General features: G+C 37.8%; 1 long non-coding RNA gene across 1 annotated transcript in view; it reads right to left on the minus strand.

Annotated features, from left to right (window-relative positions):
- Positions 1 to 18,701, minus strand: part of LOC148216997 (uncharacterized) — a 67,170-nt gene extending 48,469 nt beyond the window's left edge. Inside the window, exon 1 of the long non-coding RNA XR_015797808.1 lies at positions 18,534 to 18,701. This is a non-coding gene — a long non-coding RNA (uncharacterized LOC148216997). The remainder of the gene's footprint in view (positions 1 to 18,533) is intronic.
- Between the last annotated feature and the right edge of the window lie 4,741 nt (positions 18,702 to 23,442).

Consider the following 23,442-nt stretch of genomic DNA (forward strand, 5'->3'; position numbering starts at 1 on the left):
TCTATAGTTTTTAAGGTGTCAAAAAAATAGTTTGGGTATTGCAGTAAGAAACTAACACGGCTATCCCTCTGGAATGAAACTATCCAGAAATTTGCATGAAAGTCCTCTGCTTCTAATTACAAAGGCATCAGTGGAGCTGGCTGACAAAATGCTATTATAATGAGGAAGTTTATCACAAAACTTAGGAAGGTGGAGCAGGGATCAGTGTTACCATAAGGCTGTTGTGACAGTTTATAGATGACAACAAGCCATGTGCCAGCCATTACAAAGGAGTTGTTAAAAATGGTATTGTGGAAGAAGCCTCCATTGCTTTCCAAATCTCTTTTAGGAGCACTCGTCCATATATAATCATTCTGAAAAAGACACCTATCACAGTAATAAAGCTAAACTATTTGCTAAAGTCAGTAGCGGTCTCAGGAAAAAAAAAGTGGAGCTTATTAAATGCTTTTCACATTAGACAACAGGCAAAAGATAGGAGCTAAATAAAGCTGGAAAAGTGACAAATATAAGCAGAAAATTCACAATGCTTCCTCTTATGAAGGAAAGATTTTTTTTTATCATGCATATACACAGCATGTCATTAAAGACTTGATAACACTGGTAACACCACATTATTCTTAACTTGCCTGAAAACTTAAGCAAGTCTTGAAGTGGATCCCAAATATGCAGATGCCTTAGTTCCTTGCTTGTGTATAAGTCTCTTTCATTTGGCTTCAAAACTTTCTGCGCTCAGCTTCATAATATAATATTAGAGGGAGTGGTTATGGCCAGGTTCTCCTTTTTCTATTCCAGCTATTATCTCCTCAAATTCATATGAAAATACAGATGAACCCATAACAGATCCTATGATAAAAATTGTGTGAAAGATAGCTGTAAGGGTGAGCAGACTTCAGCCTTGCAGAATCCTCTTTCTTTTATACTAAAACTTAGCAGTATGCAAAAGGTTCCTTGAAACATTCACAATATTCCAAATGCAGGAGAAACCCATATTCCATGAGCATTTCATTCCATGTTGTCTGGGCTTTTCCAACATCCCACTATTTATTATTAAAGATAAATAAACAAAGAGCCAATGAGACTTGGAGAATGCATTAGCCAATAAAACAGCAAGTAATCAGAGTTTTATTAAGGATTAAAAGATTCCTATCTAACTTGGTGGACTTCATCTGAATGAGAAGCAGGAATGCAGAAAATGTAAACAAGCATCTCTCATCAATGGACATTATGAGGTTAGAGATGACAGGGAATCTAATTCTTATCATCTGAAAGGGCAGTGCTACAAGAGAGTGGAAAGGTCTGAGATCTGACCAAGGATAATTCTGAATTATCATCATGTTCATTTGGAAACTGTCGTATATCTTTTATTAGTACTCTTTCCTGGACTACAATAATGATATAAGCTCCCAGCTGTGTTCATCTTTGTCTCTGTGGGAGCCTAACAGGTACAGGTCAGCTGCCATCTCAGCTGGCATTGGTTAGAAAAAGATGGGTTGGGAGAAACAGTGATAAAAGAGAGAGAATCAGTTAAGCACATGTTCAGAGATGAATAATTGTCTGGGACATAAGAAGAAAATGCTATCTGCACAGTAAGTTATTGCTGCTCCTTGTTATAAGGAAATTAAAGTCATTAGGTTGTAAAGAAATGTTGTTGCCCCTGTCAGTTGTTCTCTCTGTGTTAAGCTTTTTCAGGCAAATTGCCAACTACAATAGTGTGCATTATGCATATATATTATAGACAGGATTACTGCTGGATTCTGTTCTGTGGCTTTTTTTGCAGTCAGAAATTATGAAAAGCACCCAGAATTAGTACTTTCATTATCTGCTGTTTTGTTTTTCTTTATTGTTATTCATCATAATTCTTTGGCCAATTTTTCTGTAGTTTAGGTTGTAGGTAGCACTCAGCATTAATGAAAAATGAGGGAGCAAAGGGCTGGTTTTGAGCTTCCATTGTTCTTTATGGTGGAACACTTGAAACTTTTTGAGTTCTACTAGAACAGGGAATACTTGAAACCTTCTAACAGTGATATGCCAAATGCACATTTGAAAGATATAATGCTTTGTGGGATACCAGAACCTTCTGCTTTCTTCCAAAATATATTGACCTGGAAATTTTGGATGAGGTTTGGCAATTTTCCAGAAGAAAATCCAGAACAGTACGTGCTTCATGGTTCTACATACAACTACTTGTCCACAGAACATTTTGCACAGGACTTTTTTTGTTCTTTGCTCAGAACAGATGATGATGATGATGATTTCAGGTACATCATGACTAGAAACCTAAGAACACCAACTTTTATAAGGCACATCCAAAACCCTGTTCAAAGTTTCACCTGAATGCATGATGCACGCAGAGTAGGGAGAGAATGGGAATGCATATTAACCCATCCTCACCTCTCTCCAGTCTCAATGCATTTAGGTGGGAAGTCTGAATGGGAAACATACTTGCTTTGGCTTAAATACAAGCACAGCTCAGCATATGACCCAGAACTCAAATAAAACAAAGTCCTGGGTCATACTGACTATTATAATTGCATTAAACAAGCTTGAGTATAACTAGCTCCCTTTCAGATCTCCAGTTAAATGCATAGAGGCAGGACAAAGGCAGTGGCAAGGCTAAATGATCATCCCCGCTGTTACCCCACTTGACTTGTTTGTGTGTATGCCTGAATGGGAATTTGCAATTAAATAATTGTTGGGAGCCACCCAGAGTCACATATGAGATGGGTGGCTATAGGAATGAATGAATGAATGAATGAATGAATGAATGAATGAATGAATGAATGAATGAATGAATGAATGAATGAAATAGCTATAACCATGGGCAATTATTTTGAATACAGAATCAAACCAGAAAGGAGCTCATAGTCCCTCTAACAAATACATGAGGTTAAGCCAGCTTTCTTAGTTTCAACGGTAAAGTTTAAGCAAGGAGAGGTTTTTTGTTGCTGTTCATTGTTAAATAATGTGATCCTATGCTGCAGACTACCCTGCTTCCTATTAATACATCTCAATCAACGTTCTGCTCAATTTTACGTTTATAAAGTGATGATGATAAAGTGGACAACGTAGCCCAGGTAACATAGGATTCAGTTAATTCTAATGAACTTGTTAAATAAATGACATCTAACGAGACCTAAATGAGAAGAAAATCTTGCCCGATGCATCAAAGGAATTGCCCTGGCCTGCTTAAAGACCTCAAGAAGCCACTAAGGATTGTACTCATAATGAGCTGCTGTGGCAGAACCAAGCACTCAGAGGAAAAAGCTCAGAGAAACTAAAGATTGGGTTATTTTTCAGTATAAGAACTGTAGTTCTACCCGTTTGTGCTGAATTGAAATGAACAAAGAGTAATCCCTTATTTCTGTCACTCCTTACTGCTGATTCTGAATTCAAAGAGGCCCTAGCCATTTCTGGAAGCTTGATACTCCTGTACATCTAGGAAACTGCAGAGACTAGGGAAGAGTCTGAGATGATGGAAAAATTATATCCTCAGGGTGGAAAGACGTAAAAGGGGGTGTGGAGGTCTTCCATCCATTACGTTAATCTAAGTTCATCACTCTCTGAGTCCTGTTAGGCTCCTGATCCAGGGAAGAGCTTAACAGGTAGAAAGACTTTCAATTATTAAAGAAATAAAAAAAGGAGATGGCACATAAGTTATCTTCAGAAACAGAGAATCAGAATTCATCCATTTTCACCCTGTGAAAGCTTCCATGAACAGCATTTTACAATTATGAATTCCTCTTCTTTCACAAAATATGTAACTCATGTATCAGAGAAGCAGCAGAAAGGTAGGATAGCTACAAACTACATGTTATGTAGCATGGGTACTACTGTTGCTGCTACTGGTGGTGATGATGATGATTCTCAGGATTTCACGTGGCTTCTCCAAAGCTTAGGTGTGACCTCAAAAAACTATCCCAAAATTGCCATCAAATTGTAGTTCTTATGATGACATAAGAGGAAAATTATCTGAAGTATAAGAAATAATCAATTTCCTGAATGTAATTAACTTAATGTAAATCAAAATGTTTGTCCTCATCCTACCAACATTGATTGATTCCTCAAAAAGTTTGCAGATATTCCTGTGCTAGACTAAGTGTATAGGGCCCCAAACTGGTTGAGGATCAAAGTACAAAGAGATGGGTTAACCTTTCCTCAGAGCTGCTCCCTTTAGACTAGCACTAGGAATGATTGTTTGAGAACGTCTCATAGAATGTTTCCTGAGGGGAAAGAATGTTCTCATGGTGGAAATGGCCAATGAAACCTCCCATTCATCATAAGGCAAATAGGTAAGTTGATCTCCATTACTTATTTACCTCCTCTCCTCCTGTTGTTACACTCCCTATGTTGCCATCTTCTCTTTGTCTTTTTTGTTTTTTCACAGCAGGTGGGCACATTTCCAAACAAAGCATTAGATTGCAACAAACCACCATTTTAATTTCTTAAGAATGTATCTTGGGCCTGCTTGGGACCCAGAGATATTCTTGGAAATGAAAGGAATGGTAGAGGCAGGCATTTTGTTCTGCATATAACAACTTTTGCTGATTTTTTAAAAGTTAAAAGAATCCTGATATGCCAGGAATCTGGAGATGTGCCAAAGGTGGTTTCCACATTGGTACCCCTGGGCATCACATTGGGCATAACATTATGTGACCCCTGATGAAGTGGACAAGGTCCTCTGACCTGTGAGTTCAGCCAGGCACCTCCTGTGTTGTCAAGGCAGCCCAAGAGATGACCTAAGGTTGTGTCTGTGCAATGATGACAGCCTTTCTGAGGGAGAGGTGGTCTCACTGGCCTTGAAAGAGGCAGTGGTGTGCCCCCATCTCAAGAGGCCATCACTGAACCCTTCCATTCTGGACAGTTACTGTCCTGTCTCCCCTTTGTGGAGAAGGTTGTTGAGAAGGTGGTCAGAGAGCAGTTGTAGAGGGTTTTGGGAAAAATGGATAATCTGGATCCATTCCAGTTGGATTTCAAGACAGGCTACAGTACTGAGAGAGCATTGATTGAACCTGTTGATGACTTTTGGCAGAGCCAAGATGGGAGTGGTACATTCATTTTTGTGCTCCTTGATCTCTCAGAAGCCTTCAATACCATCCACCAAGGTATCCTTCTGGACAAACTGCAAGGGTTAGAATGGGAGCCACTGTGCTGCAGTGATTTGCCTCCTTACTCAGTAGTCAGTTCCAGTCAGTATTGACAGGAGAGAGAGGTTGTACCCATGGCCCCTCACTTGTCTCAGGGTCAACCCTCTTGTCCCTCCTATTTAACATCTACACGAAACCACTAGGAGAGGTCATCCATCAATTCAGGGTCTGGTATCATCAGTATGCTGATGATACCCAACTGTACATCTCAACTCTGGGCTGCACAAATGAAGCTGTCAATAGGTGCGCTGCAAGTCCCTTCAGCATGTCTTCTCTGTCATGGCACCTGCCATCTGGAAGAACATCTCCCCAAAGATACATATGATTCCCAAGCCATCACAAGACCTAGCTTTGTTCCCAGACAGGGGTTAGGGTGATGGTGGAGCTCCTGGCCATTTTTTTGGATATTATTCATCCAGAGGGTCATGTTCCTCTTTTAAAATTATGCACTCTTTTAACATTGTAAGCCAGCCAGCACTTTTTTTTTTTTTTTTTTGGAGTCCATCAGCCTTGAAATCCAATAAATAAATAAACAAACAAACATTTAGTCTGACTCTAAGGCATAACACAAAGCTGCCCACTGTAAAGCATTTTGCATTTTATTTTTGAGCTCACAACAGATAAAAACATATAAAACCATCTTACATTAAAACACACAATTTAGCTAACTCCTACTAAATATAAAAGTTATAAAAAATAAACATCATTAATACTATCCTAACACAACAAACACCCACACTAACAAACTGTTCATAGCAGCTTCTTAAAGACGTAAGAAAATTTACAATATTTACCCAAAAGGAAAATGATCATGAATGTAAGATGATATCCTAAAAGAAGGAAGATAGACAGAAACTAATCTCCCTCCTTTATTGTATTGTCAGTCAATTTAGGACTTATTTTAAAGATAAATTAGTGGAGGAAAGAACTAGTCTCACTTTCAGGTAAATCCAGTGATGTGATAAATACAGAATAAATAGGAAGAAAATGGTTCAAATCAAATGGAGAAATAAGGTTTTCCCAGGTATGGCTAATGAAGTGGTATAATTCATGGCTAGCACAAAACTGAGGTTGCAGTCTTGTATACAGTCTCGAAGGAAATATATCTCACTGGCAGACTCCCTCCTCCCCCCTCTTTTTTTGGCTTCTGAACAAATGTATTTTCCATTTTAAGCCAATTCATAATATTTACTTTTTTTCAAAGTTGCAAACACATAGCATACAGATTCCTCATTATGACTCCTTATGTAGCTAAAATGGTATCATTCACCAGGAAAGGGCACATATCAATGGAGCTCCAAAGTTTCCAGAACTACTACTCTTTAGAAAGACAGAAAGGAACCTAAGGGAGGAATTTCCCAGGTTATTGCATCAGGATGGAGCGTGCTTAGTGGGCAAGGGCTACTAGCTGTCTGTCAAGAGGAAAAAAGACAGAAAGGGAATAGAAAAGATACAGCTGGCTGATGCTGGTCTTGCTTATAGATAGACGCCATCAGTGGCTGATGGAATGAACTTGGTGTGATGCTGCTACGGTGGGATGCAGGCAGGCTTTGTGTAGAAAAGGTTTGATTTACCAGAGAAGATGCCAATTATCTTTGCTCAAATGAAAGAAAAAGAAAAAAGATCCAGTTTTTATCCATACTGAATAAACTGTATCGCTCAATATTTAGAGATCCTCAGTTAAACACTCTTACACAATCTAAGCCTTTGTCCTTAGCAAATATTTATATATTAGGAACAGCTCAGATACTGCGCAGAACCCTCAAACTCCCAGGCCTCTGGTAGAGGACCCGAGATTGAGGAAGACACAGATCACCCATAGGGGTGAGAGGGGATTTTATTTTTTTATATACACACACACATACATACATATACACACACACACTTACATATATATTCTGCATGTTCTGTCATTTCCATTTACAGATTTAACCTTTTTAGTACTTTCTGCTCAGATACAACTATAATGCCATGGGTGTTTATGGATCAATTGTCAAATCCTAACTGTTATATTTTACCAAAATCCTCCATAACATTCTGATTAACAAGCTAGTTACATGTGGTCTGGATTTCCTGATAATTAAAGGGATATACAGCTTCCTTGAACATCATACTGAAAAATTACTCACCAGTTGTTACTTATCAAATTGGAGATATTGATGCCCACAAAGTTCAATCCTCTAACCAATATTTTGAACATTAACAACAAAAAATGGAGGTTGTGAGTTGCAGGGAATATCTAATACCTTAATAGAACGGGGGGGGGGGGGAATCAAACTATCTGGATAGGTTACATAATTGGTCTGAAAATAACCACATGATATTTAAGAAATAGATGCCAAATTCTTTACTTAGGAAATAGAAACCAAATGCACAGGAATAGGAAGGGTGATACCTGGCTTGGTAATAATACTTGTGAAAAGGATCTTGAAATAGTGGTTGATTGCAAAGTGAATATAAATCAGCAATATGATTTGGCTCCAAAGCAAGCAAATATGATGTTTAGACTGCATCAGCAGAAATATAAATTCCAAATCCCAGAAGGAAATACTTTCATTTTATTCTGAGTCAGACTCCACCTTGAATATTGTATCAACTTCTGGGCATTGTACTTGAAGAAGGAGTCAGAGGAACTGGTACAAATTCAGAGACAGGCAATAAAAACGATCAACGAAACCCTATAAAGAGAGCTTGAAGATTTGGATGGGGGTTGATATGCCAGCAGTCTTGAATACCTGAAAGGATATTACGCAAGGGAAGGTTAAGACTTGATCTCCATTGTTCCAGAGTGCAGGGCACAGAATGATGGATTTAAATATCAAGAAGGCAAATTCTGATTGAGGGTTAGAAAAAACATTTGAATAGTATGAGATATTTGACAATGGAACCAATTATTCAGAGAGGTAATGGAATGAACTGGATGTTCATTCAAGGGATTAGACTGCGATCTGTCAGAGATTACTTAGTTTGGAATTGCAACTCCTTTCTTTTCTTTAGTTCTGTAGTTTTCGTAATTTTGCAGTGCAGTTTATGAAATCGAATGAAGGAATGTACATTATTGAAAACTGTTTACAAAAATGCATATATTCAGAGTAAAAATAAAAATAATTACACTGAGGGAATTGTTTACAAACTTATGTGCATATGGCAAAATTGCAAGGAAAAAAAGTATATTCAGAAAAATATCCACCAAAATGCTTATTCGTTTTAATGCATTAAAAAAAAAAATCACAAGTTAACTGAATGAAAAATGAGAAAAAGAAAAGGCAAACTTGACAGATTTTGAAAAATGGGAAACTGAGAGAACCCCCGGTGACAGAATTCTCCTTTCTGTATATATTTGTGTATATATGCATATGTATGTATTCAAACTAACTAGAAAAGCTGAGTGTAATTTCAGTCAATGCTCCATAGTCACTGCTATGATAACTAGACTTGGTAATGATGATTTGTTGTCTTTTGTAAATAATAATATAAAATTGGTGGCTCTGGTTGTAACAAATGTGTTTTTTCTTAACTATATAGGCCTGTCAACTAAATGCGGTACTTTGTTTTCAAAAATGAGAGAGGGCTGCAGTAACATTAAGAAAAATTGGTTTGGCAAGGGGCCTTGTTAATCATGCATACAAATCAGATCTCTCCCCCAAAACAGATGTTCTTAGAAAAATGCTACTATTTTGAACTACAAGAAAGCCCCATAAGGTTTCACTTGACTTTTAGCTCAGGATCCTGTAAAAACTGTAAGAGACAGACTTTGCTGGTTGGGAAATCCTGGGAGTTGAAGTCCACATAACTGAAAGTTGCCAAGGTTGAGTTGCTTAGGTTCAGTCTGGAGAGATTGATGTCAGGTTCAGCCCAAAGAACTCCACGAGGCAATACAGTTCTGTTGTGTTTATTAGCTTCCACCTCAAGACAGAAATCTCTCCAGACTGAACCTAAGTTCCCAAGCCAGCAAGCCACAACACCGTGAATTCCTTAGGGTGATGCCAGTCTCATCTTCTTAAACTTCCCACGCTCCTGTTGAGGGCTAAGGAAACGCTTATCTCCCTGAGCGTGGCTTTCATAACACCATTCCATCACATTATTGTACCAATTGATTATTTCTATGGTGGGCAAAAGCATTTTGGACAAGAGATTTTAACCCTAGAGGTAGGCAAAAAGGGAACAAAAGCCTAGATATTCATCTGGCAAGTTTCAAATGGCTACCTTCAAGGGTTTCTCTCCATTTTTTTAAATATTCACCCAGCCTCTCTTTTAAGACAGAGATAGCAGGGACAGAGAAAGGGCAGCACAGAAGCCACAAACTTGTCCAGAAAGAGCTCCTAGAGAAGTTGTCCTGAATGGATCCTAAAAAATTTCAAAAACTGTTTAAAAAGGATGCTCTTTTTAAATTTATACCTTGGGATGCCAGGCTCTCTATTTAGAGAGCCAGTTTGGTCTAGTATTTAAGGCTCCAGGCTAGAAACAAGGAGTCTGTGAGTTCTAGTCCTGCCTTAGGCACAAAGCCAGCAGGGTGACCTTGGGCCAGTCCCTCTCTCTCAGCCCTGGGAAGCAGGCAAGGGCAAACCACTTCTGAAAAACCTTGCCAAGAAAACTGCAGGGACTTGTCCAAGCAGTCACCAGGAGTCAAGACTGACTCAAAGGCAAAAAAAAAAAATTATTATTTAATGCTCATTTGCTTTCTCCTACAGGGTGATGAAAATTGGCCACCTTTGATTTCTGGATGTTGTGGGACAGCAGAATAATTGGCATAGTTTGTTGACAAACCTGGCCCATCATCACTAGCTTTGGCTCAGGGGCCAAGCTGGTCAGGGAACACTGACAGTACTGGCCCCTCTGGGCAACACTCAATCATGTCAGGAAACAGGCTTGCCTAGTGTGGCACAATGCCACCAAGACAGGCTGCAGGAAAAAGAAAGGGTGGTTTTTATTTTTATTTTTGCACTCCCAACCCATATACTTTAAAGCAGTAATTGCAAGCATAAGTCAGTTGTTATCCTAGATCCCATTCATTCACTGTTGAGGCCTACAAACTCTCCCAATTATGCCAAAGTTAAGAGTGAGGTTTAACTTAAGAGTGTAGGCTGGATAGGTCAGCCTGGAGCTTGTATGCAGGGTGTTGAGAGCTGAGTTACTCCCAGTTGTGTTGGAGAACCATCAGAGAAATGCAACATTCCATTAGCCCGAGAGAAAGAGAGAGACAGAGAGAGCAAAATAGTTAATGCTCCTGGCTGATGACATTCAAGACACTGAGAGCTGAGAAGATAGACAAGGCCCAAAGCTGTCTTGACCTTGACACCCCAGAAGAGCCCCTACGGGCAGAGGGTTTAATGAGGTGATCAAACTTCTTTGCTGGCTACTCATTTCGGGGTCAGAGAACCCATCCCACTACTCTGACCCTTTGAGCATTCTCCACATATAAAAGAGAACATTGTATATAGTCTGTAACAACCCCAGAAGCACCAGAAAAACCATCAAGTCTGCAAAGCGCTTTGAAAGATTAGGAAGCATTTGAATCCCCTGATTAAAAATGGCAGGCTAACAGGTCACGTTTGCAGAGAAACTGACCACAGGAACTGAAGAAAGTGTATGCAGCTGCTGGAATCAGAATGATTCCAAGTCCATGTGAGCATAAATTTCATCATCATTTTCATCATTCACTTAATACTCTAAAATATATATGGAACAGTAAAGCAGAGAGTATTAGATGGCAAATCTCACGGTGTACAAGGATCTTACAAAGTTCAAAAAGGCCAGATTCAAATTCCTAGAAAAACAAGGCCAGCATTCCAAATGCTAGATAAGTCTGCTTGAAACAAGAGGGCAAAAGTCTAGGGCCAAAGATGAATCTCATAATCAGAAAAATAAAATTAAATCCATATTTTCTCTCCTATGTATCACAGCTCCCCCTGGGAAAATATTCCAGCAGTACTGAATTTGATGTATGGCTTTTAAAAAATAACACAGAAATACAAAACAGTGGATTAACGCCAAACTATTTAGACTGTTGAGGAAAGCCTCCCCAAAATGATTTTAATTTAATTTTTTGAGTGTATGTTAAAAGCAGGGGAGAAAGGAACACATGATGTTGATAAGATTTCATTCTAGACTCTTGACTTTTTAAAACAAGAGACCCAGAAATGAACATTTTTATGTTTGAAGGAAATAAACTAATCAAATGATAATGTTAAAGAGTTAGCATTCAGTTTTCTTAACCCAAATATTAAGAGAAAGGAAAAGAGAAGAAATGTGGTATCATTAGAAAAACAATAAAGGTTGTGTCTGTGCACGTATGTGTATAAGGCTAATAGAATTTTAAGTATTATTGACAATGAAACTCAATCATATATTCAAATCTTGTTTTTCTTTCCATCAGTCATTGTGCATGCATTCTTATTTTTAATAGTGCTGAATGCCAACCCTCAAGCAAGAAGACGAATGCTATCTTATGAGGCAAATGTATTTTCCTAAAATATTGCAGGAATTTAAGGATTTTGAGCAACAGTACTGATTGATTGATTGACTGATTGATTGATTTGGACATCTCACCATCACTATCTTATACATATCTGCTCAGAATGAAGTTTCAGGTTCACAGGGTGTTGGGCAGCCCTGCAGCTTTAATGGACCAATGTTAAAGTTGCCCTTTTAAAGGAACTGTTAGCCCTGCAAGGTAGTTCAGACAAAAAGCACAGCCTGGAGTACTAGCTCTATTTTTATTTTAAGGTTACATTAACCAAATCTTGCAAGACTGAAAAGATTTCTCCCCTCCTTTCTTTTTACTCTCCAGAAAACTAGGGAGGGTCCCTTCTGAAACGTTTCCCACCTCCTCCCTCCTTCTGTGGGCTGAGACACCTTTTACACGGTGGTGGTCCAGTCTGCACTTCTCCCTCCTGTCTCCCAAGGTCATTCCCACAGACCACGACAGGAACCGTCTTGGATTATTACCTTTAAAGCAGTTCAGTAATGCCGAATAGTTTGGTAATAAGGTTCTTTCAAGAAAACTTGCCATAGATTCCAGGGCTCCTTAAAGTTACATACCTGCAAAAATAAAGCTTATGGCTTTGTGAATCAATAGAAAAGTCGCCCTTTTTTTATGTCCATGTTTGTAGGGTGATGTTCTGGCCCATCATTTAATTCGGAGCCTCACTCTGTGCCCTTGCACAAGTCTTCCCCTAATTTGCATAGTCGTTAATTGCTTGAAAACCTTTTAAACCTACTTTCCCTAATGCCCTTCTTGGTTTTGTTAATGTCCTTTTGTTCCGATAAGTTATATAAATTTCCCCCGTGGAAGCATTAAAAAAAAAACCAGATCTATTATCTTTGATCACTACTAGCCAAGCATCTTTTTTTTTCAGACTTTGAAGTTTTTTTATCAAAAATAATTGGTGGTTTTTTTGTTTTTTGTTTTGTTTTTGTCTCAATGTAGCTGTGAAAGCCTGCAGTGGATCACACAAATTTGTTCCCAATGGAATACATGGAAGATTTCTTCTGCAGCCTTGTTACAAGCTTGAGCTAAGTTTAGTTATAAAATCCATTTATTCCATTTAGTCTCTCCAGATGAGGATGATGTTGTAATTGTTCCTTAGTACTTGGGATGTTATTTATTACACTGCTATTTTATTATATTATTATCCTCATACAATTAATTTTAACATTATTACTCTTTTGGAGGAGGTTTCTAAGCTGTCCAAAGTCAGGCATGATTGGAGAAACATATAAGTAAAATAGTACAATAAATAAATACAAATCTATTTTTCCATACAGATGGCAGTAAAAGGAGCTGTATCTCTTACTACCGCAGCTGAGTGAACAGTATTTCTTAGTTTTATCTACATTGCATTAGGAGGCACATTTTGTTTCTGAGAACTCCAGAACACAGAAATGAAAAAGGAACATGATCATTCAAGCCATTCCTTTTTCACTTTGTTATATTCCCTATAGACAAGAACCACTGTTAAAAAGAAGAATAAGACCAAAGCTAGTACGAAATAGTGTTTAAATCTGTAAAAGATTCACCCAGCTTTGGAAGAAAAATCCTCTCAAGGAAATTGGAAAGGAATAAATAAATGCACAGAACCATAATTATGTTTTTAAAAACCAAAATACAAAACGAAACCATTCAATAAAGAGATAAAAATCTCACCAAGCTATGTCCTTATAAGAACACCCAAGACAGACTTGAACCACCCATGAAGAATTGTATAACTAGTTACCTTACTTGGAAAATTAAAAATAGAATGCCTGTTTTACTAAAAGTTATATTCATTCTCAAATAAACTGAAATCACTCAGAATTGCAAATTGCATTACATTTGAACTAAACTTCCCAAAAAACAGAAAAAATGGTAACTTTCAAATTCCTCATACTTGCAATTCCTCACAGGAAATATTAAGATCTCTCATTATGTAATCAAACTAAAACAAGGTCTAAATCCTCCTTATATTGGGACTGTTTCATGAGGCACATTTGCAGAATTCCTATAGCAACTGTAGATATTCATATTCTTCCTTTAGTCTTGCTGGAATTGTTAAACTTTAAAATCTAAAACACTTTCTTCCTGAACAAAGTGATGATTCTGTTAGTGTGTCATACTAGCATTAGCATGGGGCCAAAACCAAAAGTGATTTATTATGGCTGATCTTGATTTTTAAAAAAATAGTGCTCCAATGCTCATCTATATGTTTGTTTAGTGGTCTTGAAGTTGGACTCACAAATAAATTGGACATTCAATATGTGAGCTACACCATATATATTCTATTTCATATGGGGAATTATTGGAGAGATTAGGTGTTTTGGTCTACTGGATTAAAAAGTCTCTGTCATTTATATGCATGTTTACAATCCCTAGCATTGACATACACATTGCAGAGACCTTAGAAGAGTCATAATTTACCATTACAATGTACCAAGGACTCTTCAAACTCTCATTCTTTTAAAATTAAGAAATAGGCTATTTTGTAGACCCCAGTTATTTTCTACCAATTGCTGATGTTCAGAAATATTATTCTACAGACTCTTAACTGAAACCATCAAGGGGTCATAACCAATTTTTCATTAAACTGTTAACAGGCTTTGTTTGTCTGTCTGTCTGTCTGTCATCACCTCTGTAAAAGCCTGGGTTCAATCTCTTTTGTTTAGCAATAAGACATCCTTTTGCGTAAATAAATACAGAGATGAATGATTTCTCCTAATCCTTCAAAAATGGCCATATGGCAGTTGTGTCTCATTTATTTATGGTGAGATCTGTTCATAGGAAAGGTATGCATTTCTATCTGTAAACTGCAATCATGTTTCCATAAACTTCTATTGGTGAAGTCTGCTGCTGTACTTGCTCTAAAATATTAATGACTGCTCTAAAATATTAATATCTCATTTACACGCATCTCAAAATGGAAGGATCTCAAGCAATCATTGTATTAAAAAAAAAAAGATTGCAGTAACTTCTAGGTACTTCTCCAGGTGACAACAATCTCATCTATATGCGGTATCTCCACCACCTAAATGGTTCTGGAGACCAAGTATTTGTGACATTAATTTTTTTATTTTTAATTCATGAAATTGTTTCCAGTTATTTATCTAATGAATATAGTATAATTGGGAATGCCTGCTCCTCTTATAGAAGGCTGGTTTAGGGGACTTATTTAAGGTGATTAATGTATCATATTCACTTATGTCACTTTTTGGAATTTGGCGTGAAAATCAGCATATACAAAGCCATATCCAGAATAAAAGCCTTTCTGGAGAAAATCTGCTTATTGAGATGATGGTTCCAGGACTGATTATTTTCCCAACATGCTAGTGGACAGCCTGAAACAGGATATAAACCTTGTGATCGGGGCATCTGCATGAAAAAAAAAATAGGAAAAATGTATAATAAACCATATTCCAATTCTGAAATACATTCCATCTACCAATAGCCCTCATTATTTCTCATATTCTTGAATGACTATAGTTTCATCTTTGATTCTTTGATGATCTTTGATAAACCTGAGAGCATGTCTAAAGGGACTGAATCAGGGTGGGGATTCCTTAGTCTGTGGGCCATAGTCCTCAGGATGGCTCTGCCTAAATTTGGTGGCAGATCAACTCTTAGTATGCAATTTTCTGCCCATTTTTGCTGAGAAAGAAAATATTGTCTCATTTCCCATACGGTTTTTTCTTCTTTTCCTGATTTGCCTCCTTGTTGTATCAGCATGTTGATTCAACCTGCGATTCTTCTTCTTCCAGAAGACCTTACCTAACCTGATCATTTGGCTAGTGACTAAATCCATGGCTAAAGCCCTCATTTTGGTCTTACTTCTTTTGCCTTAAGGATGCATTCTGTCCTAATAAAGTATTTTCAGATTCATAGGTAGCATGACTTGGCAGACTACCTTCTTTTTCACCTTTTTGGCACTTGCCTGGAAACCACCCCGACAACTTTTTGGCCTTTGGACCAGGAGCCAGAATAATCAAATCAGGAATTCATGCTAATTCAATTCTGCTATTTAAGGTCCTGGTCAGTTTATACCGGCTCTCTTCCATCTGTTTTTGGATGGAAGCTTGCCCAGATCCATGTAGACGTGCAACTTCTGATATTTCCCACCCATCCTTTAATACTTCTGGTGCAGAAAATGTTCGGGCTAAGAGACACACTTGGCCTTCTAGTGACTTGCTAAACACTGCGTTCAACAAAGTAACTGAAGGGAGGTGGGAGACAAACATTACATTTAATCTGTATGTAAAGGATGTAAATTAATATATAATTATTATCCATGTATTTGATTATTTTAATCTTTCTAGCTCATTAAAAATTAGTAATCAATGGAAAATTATAAAGCAGCTCTGGAAAATACATTGGTGACTTTGGGGGACCACATTTTATGCTATGGCAGTAGATTTTGCACCCCTGTGGAAAACACAATTTCCTTCTCTCTCTCTCTCTCTCTTAGAGTATTTAGAATTACTTAGAATTAGCTTATTGGTCCTTACATTAAGAATGTAAAAGTGATTGATTGCTTCCCCATGTTTTATCGCTTTGTGTGTTTCTTCTCTATTTGTTCATCTGCTTGAATTTGACCGTTTGATTGAGCTAATTATTATTTATGAACAAGAAGGTGCTTGTAAATTTTATTCTCCGATGTCTGGAATTTTTTAGTGAAATTTTGAGCTACATTCATCTGAAAAACAGTGTACCAGAAATAACTATTTCCTCAAATAGCAACAGCAATAGTGCATTTGTCTGCTATGCAGACATCACACTTTGGTTAAAGCATTTTTAGATTGGCTCCAGGTCATACACACCTGTCCATGCAACTGGATACATATGGACAGGGAAGACATCTGGCAAGAAATAAGGATGGAAAAGGGGTAACTCCCAGGTGGAGTTACGAGCATTCATTGGAGGCAAAGCATGCCCTATATAACTCTCTCAGTGTACATTGCAGTCTCTCCTAATTTTATCCCTACAGCAACTATCTTGTGGGGAGGTTGGACTTAGACAGAATAGCTGGCCCAAAGGCTTTCAATAAGCTCTTTGACTGAGTGGGAACTTAGGTCGAATTCTAGCAGTTTTACCACTACACTATCTGTGTATGTTGTCCGTTGACTGGAGTACTGTTCTCAAAGCATTACAGATGTGCATAAATGGTGACCTGACTGCCAAGTCTCTGCACAGACAGTGCATTTGAGAAGGTATTCTGGCTGTCCAGAAATCTTCAAGGAACTACAGACAAATCTCAAGGAGAGATCAGATGTCTAGAGTACCACCTAGGTGTTCCTCATGATGCCTTTATTTTGCATACCTCTGCTTAATCCTCTATTACAGCATGACTGTTAAGTATTCAGATTAACTTTCAAAGTGACCATTCACACTTCCCACAGCCCATCATTTTCATCTGAGGTTTTGGGGCATTTCATAGTTCCTCCTAAGGAAAATTAATTCTCTTTACTCTATATTTTTCTCTCTCTGGATTAGGGCTATTAGAAGTGTAGTAACATTGTGGTCCCTTTGTCTTGAAGCAAATCTAACAAACAAGTCACTTTTATGAATATGTTATATTAACAATAAAATCCGTACTCTGACTTGAATGATGGAGCTATTATACCCCACCCAGTTTACAGTGGCTATTTTCCATTTCCTTGAAATTCAGGGCCTAAAGCTGCTGCTGTATATGTATTTTGCTTTTAACGTTCTAATGCAGGTTTCCTCACGCTATCTAAACAATTTATTTTTAAAATGGAAGGAACATCTTACATTAGCTGAGAATATGGTAAAAGAGGCAAATAAGCATTTTTTCATCTAATTTTTTTTTTTTTTTTTGAGGGAGAGGAGAATCTTAAATTCAGGACTGTCTTCATTTCAGATAAATATCCTCAATTGTTGCCACAATCTCTTTCATTCTTGACTGCAGCAGAACCTGTACAGTATGTATACTAATAGTATGTATCTATTTATTACATATTCATTCATCTAATTTCTATACCTCGATGATTTGCAAGTCCCTTAACGGTGGACAGCATAATCAATACGTAATTAAAACATCCTCAGTATACAAATAAATGAAACAACTACAAAAAGAATCAATAAATATTTACTAAAATGAAGATCCTTTAAAAAAAAAAAACTTGAGCCAATAAACAATGCTATATAAATAGCACCAGGCCAATTAAATCACAAAGGATCTCTGGAAGGATTGGCCCATTTAACAGCGAAAATTACCTGGGGACCCTCATACCAAACATACACTTTGTATAGTTCATCCAGATGTAAGTACCTTTAAGTCTAATTGATTTCAAAAGAGCAGTTAAAATCTCTTTCTTTGAAATGTATAGAATTTTGAGAAGCCTAATTTTAGGTAAATTATATTTAAGGAAATAAGAAATTATAGGGTTTCTTTTTAATTATTATTTTGCTCTTGGCTATCCAACTCTTTGGAGTGTTTCAGAAATCTTTTTCTTTTTCAAAACCATTCCTGCCTATGTTGGAGTCTGATCTTCCTCCCTACACAGAACTCTGCTGTGTGTGTGAAAACAAGGCAGCTATTAGCTTATGTTGTTTTTATGTGGTGGGAATGTTGCTTCTGCTAGAAGTGTCTCTCTCCAAGTGCACACTCATGTGCATGTGCACACTTAGAGGCACACACAGAACCATGATCATAAACTCATCACTCTCTTTCGGAGTGCTCACACTGAGTTGGTGTGAGGATACAGTAGAGAGAATTAGAAAATCCTGCATGCTATTTTTTGCCTTAAAATAAAAACCAGGATATAGACACATTCAACAAGCAATGTTAACTAGCAATGGCATTACTTATTTCCGCACAGTTTCAATTCTACTTTGCCCCCTGCTTTTTTGGATGTAAAACCAAATGCCCATGAGAAAGGCAGAAAAGCAAAATAGCATACGTGCACTCATTGTTCTGAAAGAAGCCAGCTTGTGAACAACATCTCCTCTTCCTTCTCCTTCTCCTCCTCCTTCTTCCCTTCCTCCTTCTCCTTCTCCTTCTTGTTAATATGTACCGTGTTCAGAGTTCTGGCTCCTCATCGTTACCTATCATTAGTTGGGATAGTTGTGTGTTACTGTATAAGGAAAGAGAACCCCATTACAATTCATGCTAACACAGTTTTATAGATATTCTCCCATTTCTCTCATTGATTTGGCTAGGTGTGCATTCTGTTAATCATATTTTAAAATATTTTTAATTTCTATTTTATCTTCTTTGTGGCTGGCTCTCTCAGGCACTATTGCAGAAAGCCAGGCCATACATTAATTAATAAAGTTATAAATAAAATCTTCATAAGCACATACCCTGAGATCCTCTACTCCATTTTGCTGATGGAGAATTTGCATTTGCAACAGAGATTACACTGTATAGAAATTGGACCCTAGAGCAGGCAAGATACCATGGGAAATGAAAACAGGTGAATTATTGAAGCACGCCAACTACCATGTTGTCCATTCTACCCTCCATGTAGTGCAAATCCTCTTTGCTTCCTCTGCCTTGTAGCTAAACAGGGGTGTGTATATCTCAATTATGTATGCCCTTGATTTCTTTTGCCCATCTCTTTTTGACTACTTTTCTGACTAATTAAGATGTGGAGTGAAATCTGGCTGCTGGAACATTTACAAATGTCCAACCGATACCTGGTCCAATCCAGAGGCACAACTTAAATGAGAAAGACCTGGGCCTCGGCATCTTTTTGTATAAGGTGCTTCTTTCTTTCCAAACAGAAAATAAAACACTGAGCATGATGGAGCACATAGTAAAGCAGGTCACTTCTAAAGGCAGGCTTAGATGATTTGATATACCACAGTGCCATCTAGCTGGGACAGATGCCATCATACTATGGTAGCTGCTGACAGGAAAAACAACTTCTCCATTCTAATATAAAATGTTCATAAATAATTTGTGACCTTGGATGAAGCTTAGCCCCTAGCTTTATTGTCTGAGTTTTTATTCACATTTGTTTTCCTCAACATAATGCAGCTCAGGATCCCCTGGGCCAGGCTGTAGCTGCAGGACACAAACCCACATATGCTATTTTCATTATTTCTGGAATTGGAAGGCACATGAATTAATGCATTAAATAAACTGCCTATACATTTCAGGAGGGAATTCTTATAAGAAGGGACTTCAAATTGCATAAAAGCCCAAATTCAAGAGTGTGATATTAGAAATGTTGTGCAAAACAAAACATAGAGAGCTACTTCATGGAAGCCAAGAAAAATAAAGTCCATATTTTGGAAGAGTCATTACTGATCCTTTTAAAAGTGCATGTACACACTCAGGCTAAAAGCACAATCCACTTTCAAGTCAAACTTCGAGAAAGGCTTAAACAAGACTTTAATTCTCCACTGATAACATTACACCGCAAAAGAAGTTATGTAGGGTAAATCATCCCTCAGTCTCCTTAATGGAATTGTAACTTGCTTTGTTACTAGCTACAAAGTCCTAGCTTTGCTTAAAAAAATAACATAAATTGCAGAAAGTGTCTTTCATAGTAACAATTCCAGGCAAAGATGCCTAGCTTTCATATTCCAGGGATAGTCCTTTTCCCATCCATTGAATGGTCTGGGGGAACTGAACTCACAGGTCTGTTTAAAAAGGAAGGGTGAAACCTCCTGACGTTTCCTTCAGTCTAACACCTTAACAAATCAGGTCATGAGGAGTGTTTGAGTTCATGGGTTTACTCTCCATTTCAGATTTTCCTCTAATAGCCAGCAGCTTTTCATGATTACAGATCACAAATGTAGAGCCTGAAGTCACAGGACCATCTGCAGCCCCTCTAATCATAAGTGCCCCCAGCTGGCAGAATGGCAGAACATTGAGGCCAGAAATACCCAGAAACTGTAGAGGACATTTTACAATGGGCATAACATAATGAAAAACCAAAGGGGAAAAACCAAAACCTGCCATAATAATGCTGCCATGTTTCTGACAAGGCTATGCCCATGTTGAATTACTGCCCTCCCTTCTGTATTGCTCCTCATTCTTTTCCAAGTACAGTTTCCAACCAGTCAAATATTGTCCAACTCTGCCATAAGGGATGCTAAATTTGCATGGGGTTATTTCTGAGGTTCCCTCCAACAGTTTCATTGTTTCTTTCCACATAGAATTAAAAAAATGATTTAAAGCATTGTGTCTTGTTCGGCAGCTAAAAGGCCATCAGAGCAGGGCAATCCCTCTCTTGAATGTGTAGGACCCAGGAAATGCTTAGCCCATATCACAGTCCAGAAACTCAAAGCAGACACTGAGGCTTTAAACAGAGTTGAGATGCATTTTTAATACTAGCGTGAATTCTCAAAAAACCCCTCCCACACAGACAGACACATTTTATCTTGAGGGATTCAAAGTTTTTTCTCCAGTCCTATTTTTGCTAAACATGTGGGGGAGTCTTATTTGCTCATAAATTCTTGTTAGCTTCCACATTTGAGTTACACAGAGTACTTTATTGAACCTTAATGGTGAAGGTGTTGAATTACACAGTTGCTACACTAGCAGTTAAGAGCTTGGATTGGACAGAGAGATCCAGGTTGGAGCCTCTACTGAATCACAAAGCTAATTGGGGGACTTTATACCAATTAACCTCTCTGCCCAATTTACTTTACAAGGTTACTGTTGTGGAGATAGAATTAGGGCAAGGCCCCTATATACTGCTTTGACTTTTCAGAAAAAAGGCAGAACATAAAGACAGTAAATATTACTACTACTACTACTACTACTACTACTACTACTAATAATAATAATAATAATTTGAGAGTGCATCAAGAATGAAATGCAACCAATCATTGCCACCCTAAGAAGCAGCAAAACATGGGAGGGGGGGAGATTTCATGGGGGTTCAGAAACATGCAGGATGGCAAGCACAGCATCATGATCAAAGCCCTGCCCATTTTGTACATGCACCAACATCACACATACTTCCAAAAGGGCCAGGGCTTTGACTGCATTGCTACATCCCCCATCTTGCAAAATTTGACTGTCCCCAGGGACACCCATTTTAAGAAATGAGGCTGATTTATATGTACATAACTTGCAACTTCTAAACAGTAATATGTCAAAGTGGTCTTAACAGAGCCAGATTTATCTAAGAATAGGGGATCAATAATATGATCCCTTAAGGGATTTTAGTGATAATATTAGAAAGAAATATGGTTGCACTTACAGGCATCAATGAGAAGGCATGGGCAGGGGGGAGTAGTAATGACAAAATGTGCATAATAACATCACAACTCACACTTTTTGGTCATGTTTTCATCATTGTGGTTGTAATGGATGCTGATGAGCATACCAGGACATAGATGAAAGCCAGATTTTTATTTTTCAGGGATGATGTGCTCCAAAATGGTTGAATACAATGGCTGGTGAAGTACACTATGCCCCACCTGGATCAGATGGGTACGGCAAGAAAACTTTGATTGAACAAACAGAAAAGGCATCCAACTGAGAGCTAAAGGTAAGAATGGCTGACTCTTCTACACATGCTTTCTTACTCTGTCAATCTAATAAACTCATTGCATAATAATTATCCCCTTAAAAAAAAAATCTTTATCCACCCAAGAAAAGATTTGTTCTCTTCCTTTGATCTTTACTGATGACACCACTGAACTGATATAAAAAGATACAGATTCAGCTGCTCTCCAATCTGTCAATTGCTTGTTGGTCTATCCTCCTTTCTTAGCAATGTAGGCATTTCACATTTCTATGCAAACCAGAGCCATGATCTTCTTTACTCTGCCTTTGTTTCTTTGCAGAAAAGGATGGGTTCAGTTATAAACCATAGAATAAACCACTCAGCCACTAATTTATCATGTTGGCTTTATTATTATTGCTTTTTAAAAAATCAAATAAAATATTAACAACACAAGGCACCACATTCTCCATTGCCCTCCCCCTTGCTATATCTTCCCATTCCAACTTTAAATATTATAGGATACAAGCAGTCTTATGCACAATCATGCATCAGTCTGTAGATAACCTTTGGCGCACAGCAGCTCTATTTGAGATTCTCAATCATAATACAGAGCTATTGGGTGTTAGCACATTACTAGAATAAAAGGAAATCACAATTGAGAAGACCTTCACTAATTCAAAGAAAATATATTCCTGATTTCTCTGCTAATGAAATTTATGATCAGGTATATGTACTAGTCTTCCTTACAAATATTCCTTTAAAAAAAATAAGGAAAGCTTTTGGGAGTGAATGAAAGATGAGTAACACAAGGCTGATTGTTAGTCAACTCTCAGTCCAAGGGCCAAATGACACCCCTGCCTTAAACTAATAATCCATTCTTGCAAATAAGGCATGGAGTTCGATCCCTGGAGCTTGTACTAAGGATCAAATGACATATTTTGATCCTTAGTATAAACTCCAGAGATCTAACTCCATGCCTTGTATTTAAATATGTGACTAAGATAGGCCTCCAGACAAGAAGCAGGAAAGATGATGCAATATTTTCCCTTGTTCCATTTTGCTACTACCCTTCCCCTGTTCCTAGGAGGGATTTTAAATAGGAATACAACTGGCTGGAGAAATTGAAACACAAATAAATTATACAAATGCATTGCTGGGAAGTCTATGGTTCTAGGTTCATTAATTTGTCAGAGGAGCACCTGCTTGCTTCCGTGTGTGTGTGGTGTGCATAGTGAAAGCATAAGCTAGGTGGTCCTTCCCTAGTGCAACTGAATGGCCATGCACCAAGTTGAAAGTGGATAGCTGTGCGATTTCATTCTGTAGCAATGTGCATAATTCCTAAGAACCCATTTTTAACAATACATGCTTATGTCTGCACAGATTTCTCTTGGACAGAACA

The sequence above is a fragment of the Python bivittatus genome, unplaced genomic scaffold, assembly GCF_059951505.1.
Source record: "Python bivittatus isolate LINGU-HERP-01145 unplaced genomic scaffold, Pbiv_v1 ctg000020_np1212, whole genome shotgun sequence".
In the NCBI taxonomy this organism is placed as follows: Eukaryota; Metazoa; Chordata; class Lepidosauria; order Squamata; family Pythonidae; genus Python; species Python bivittatus.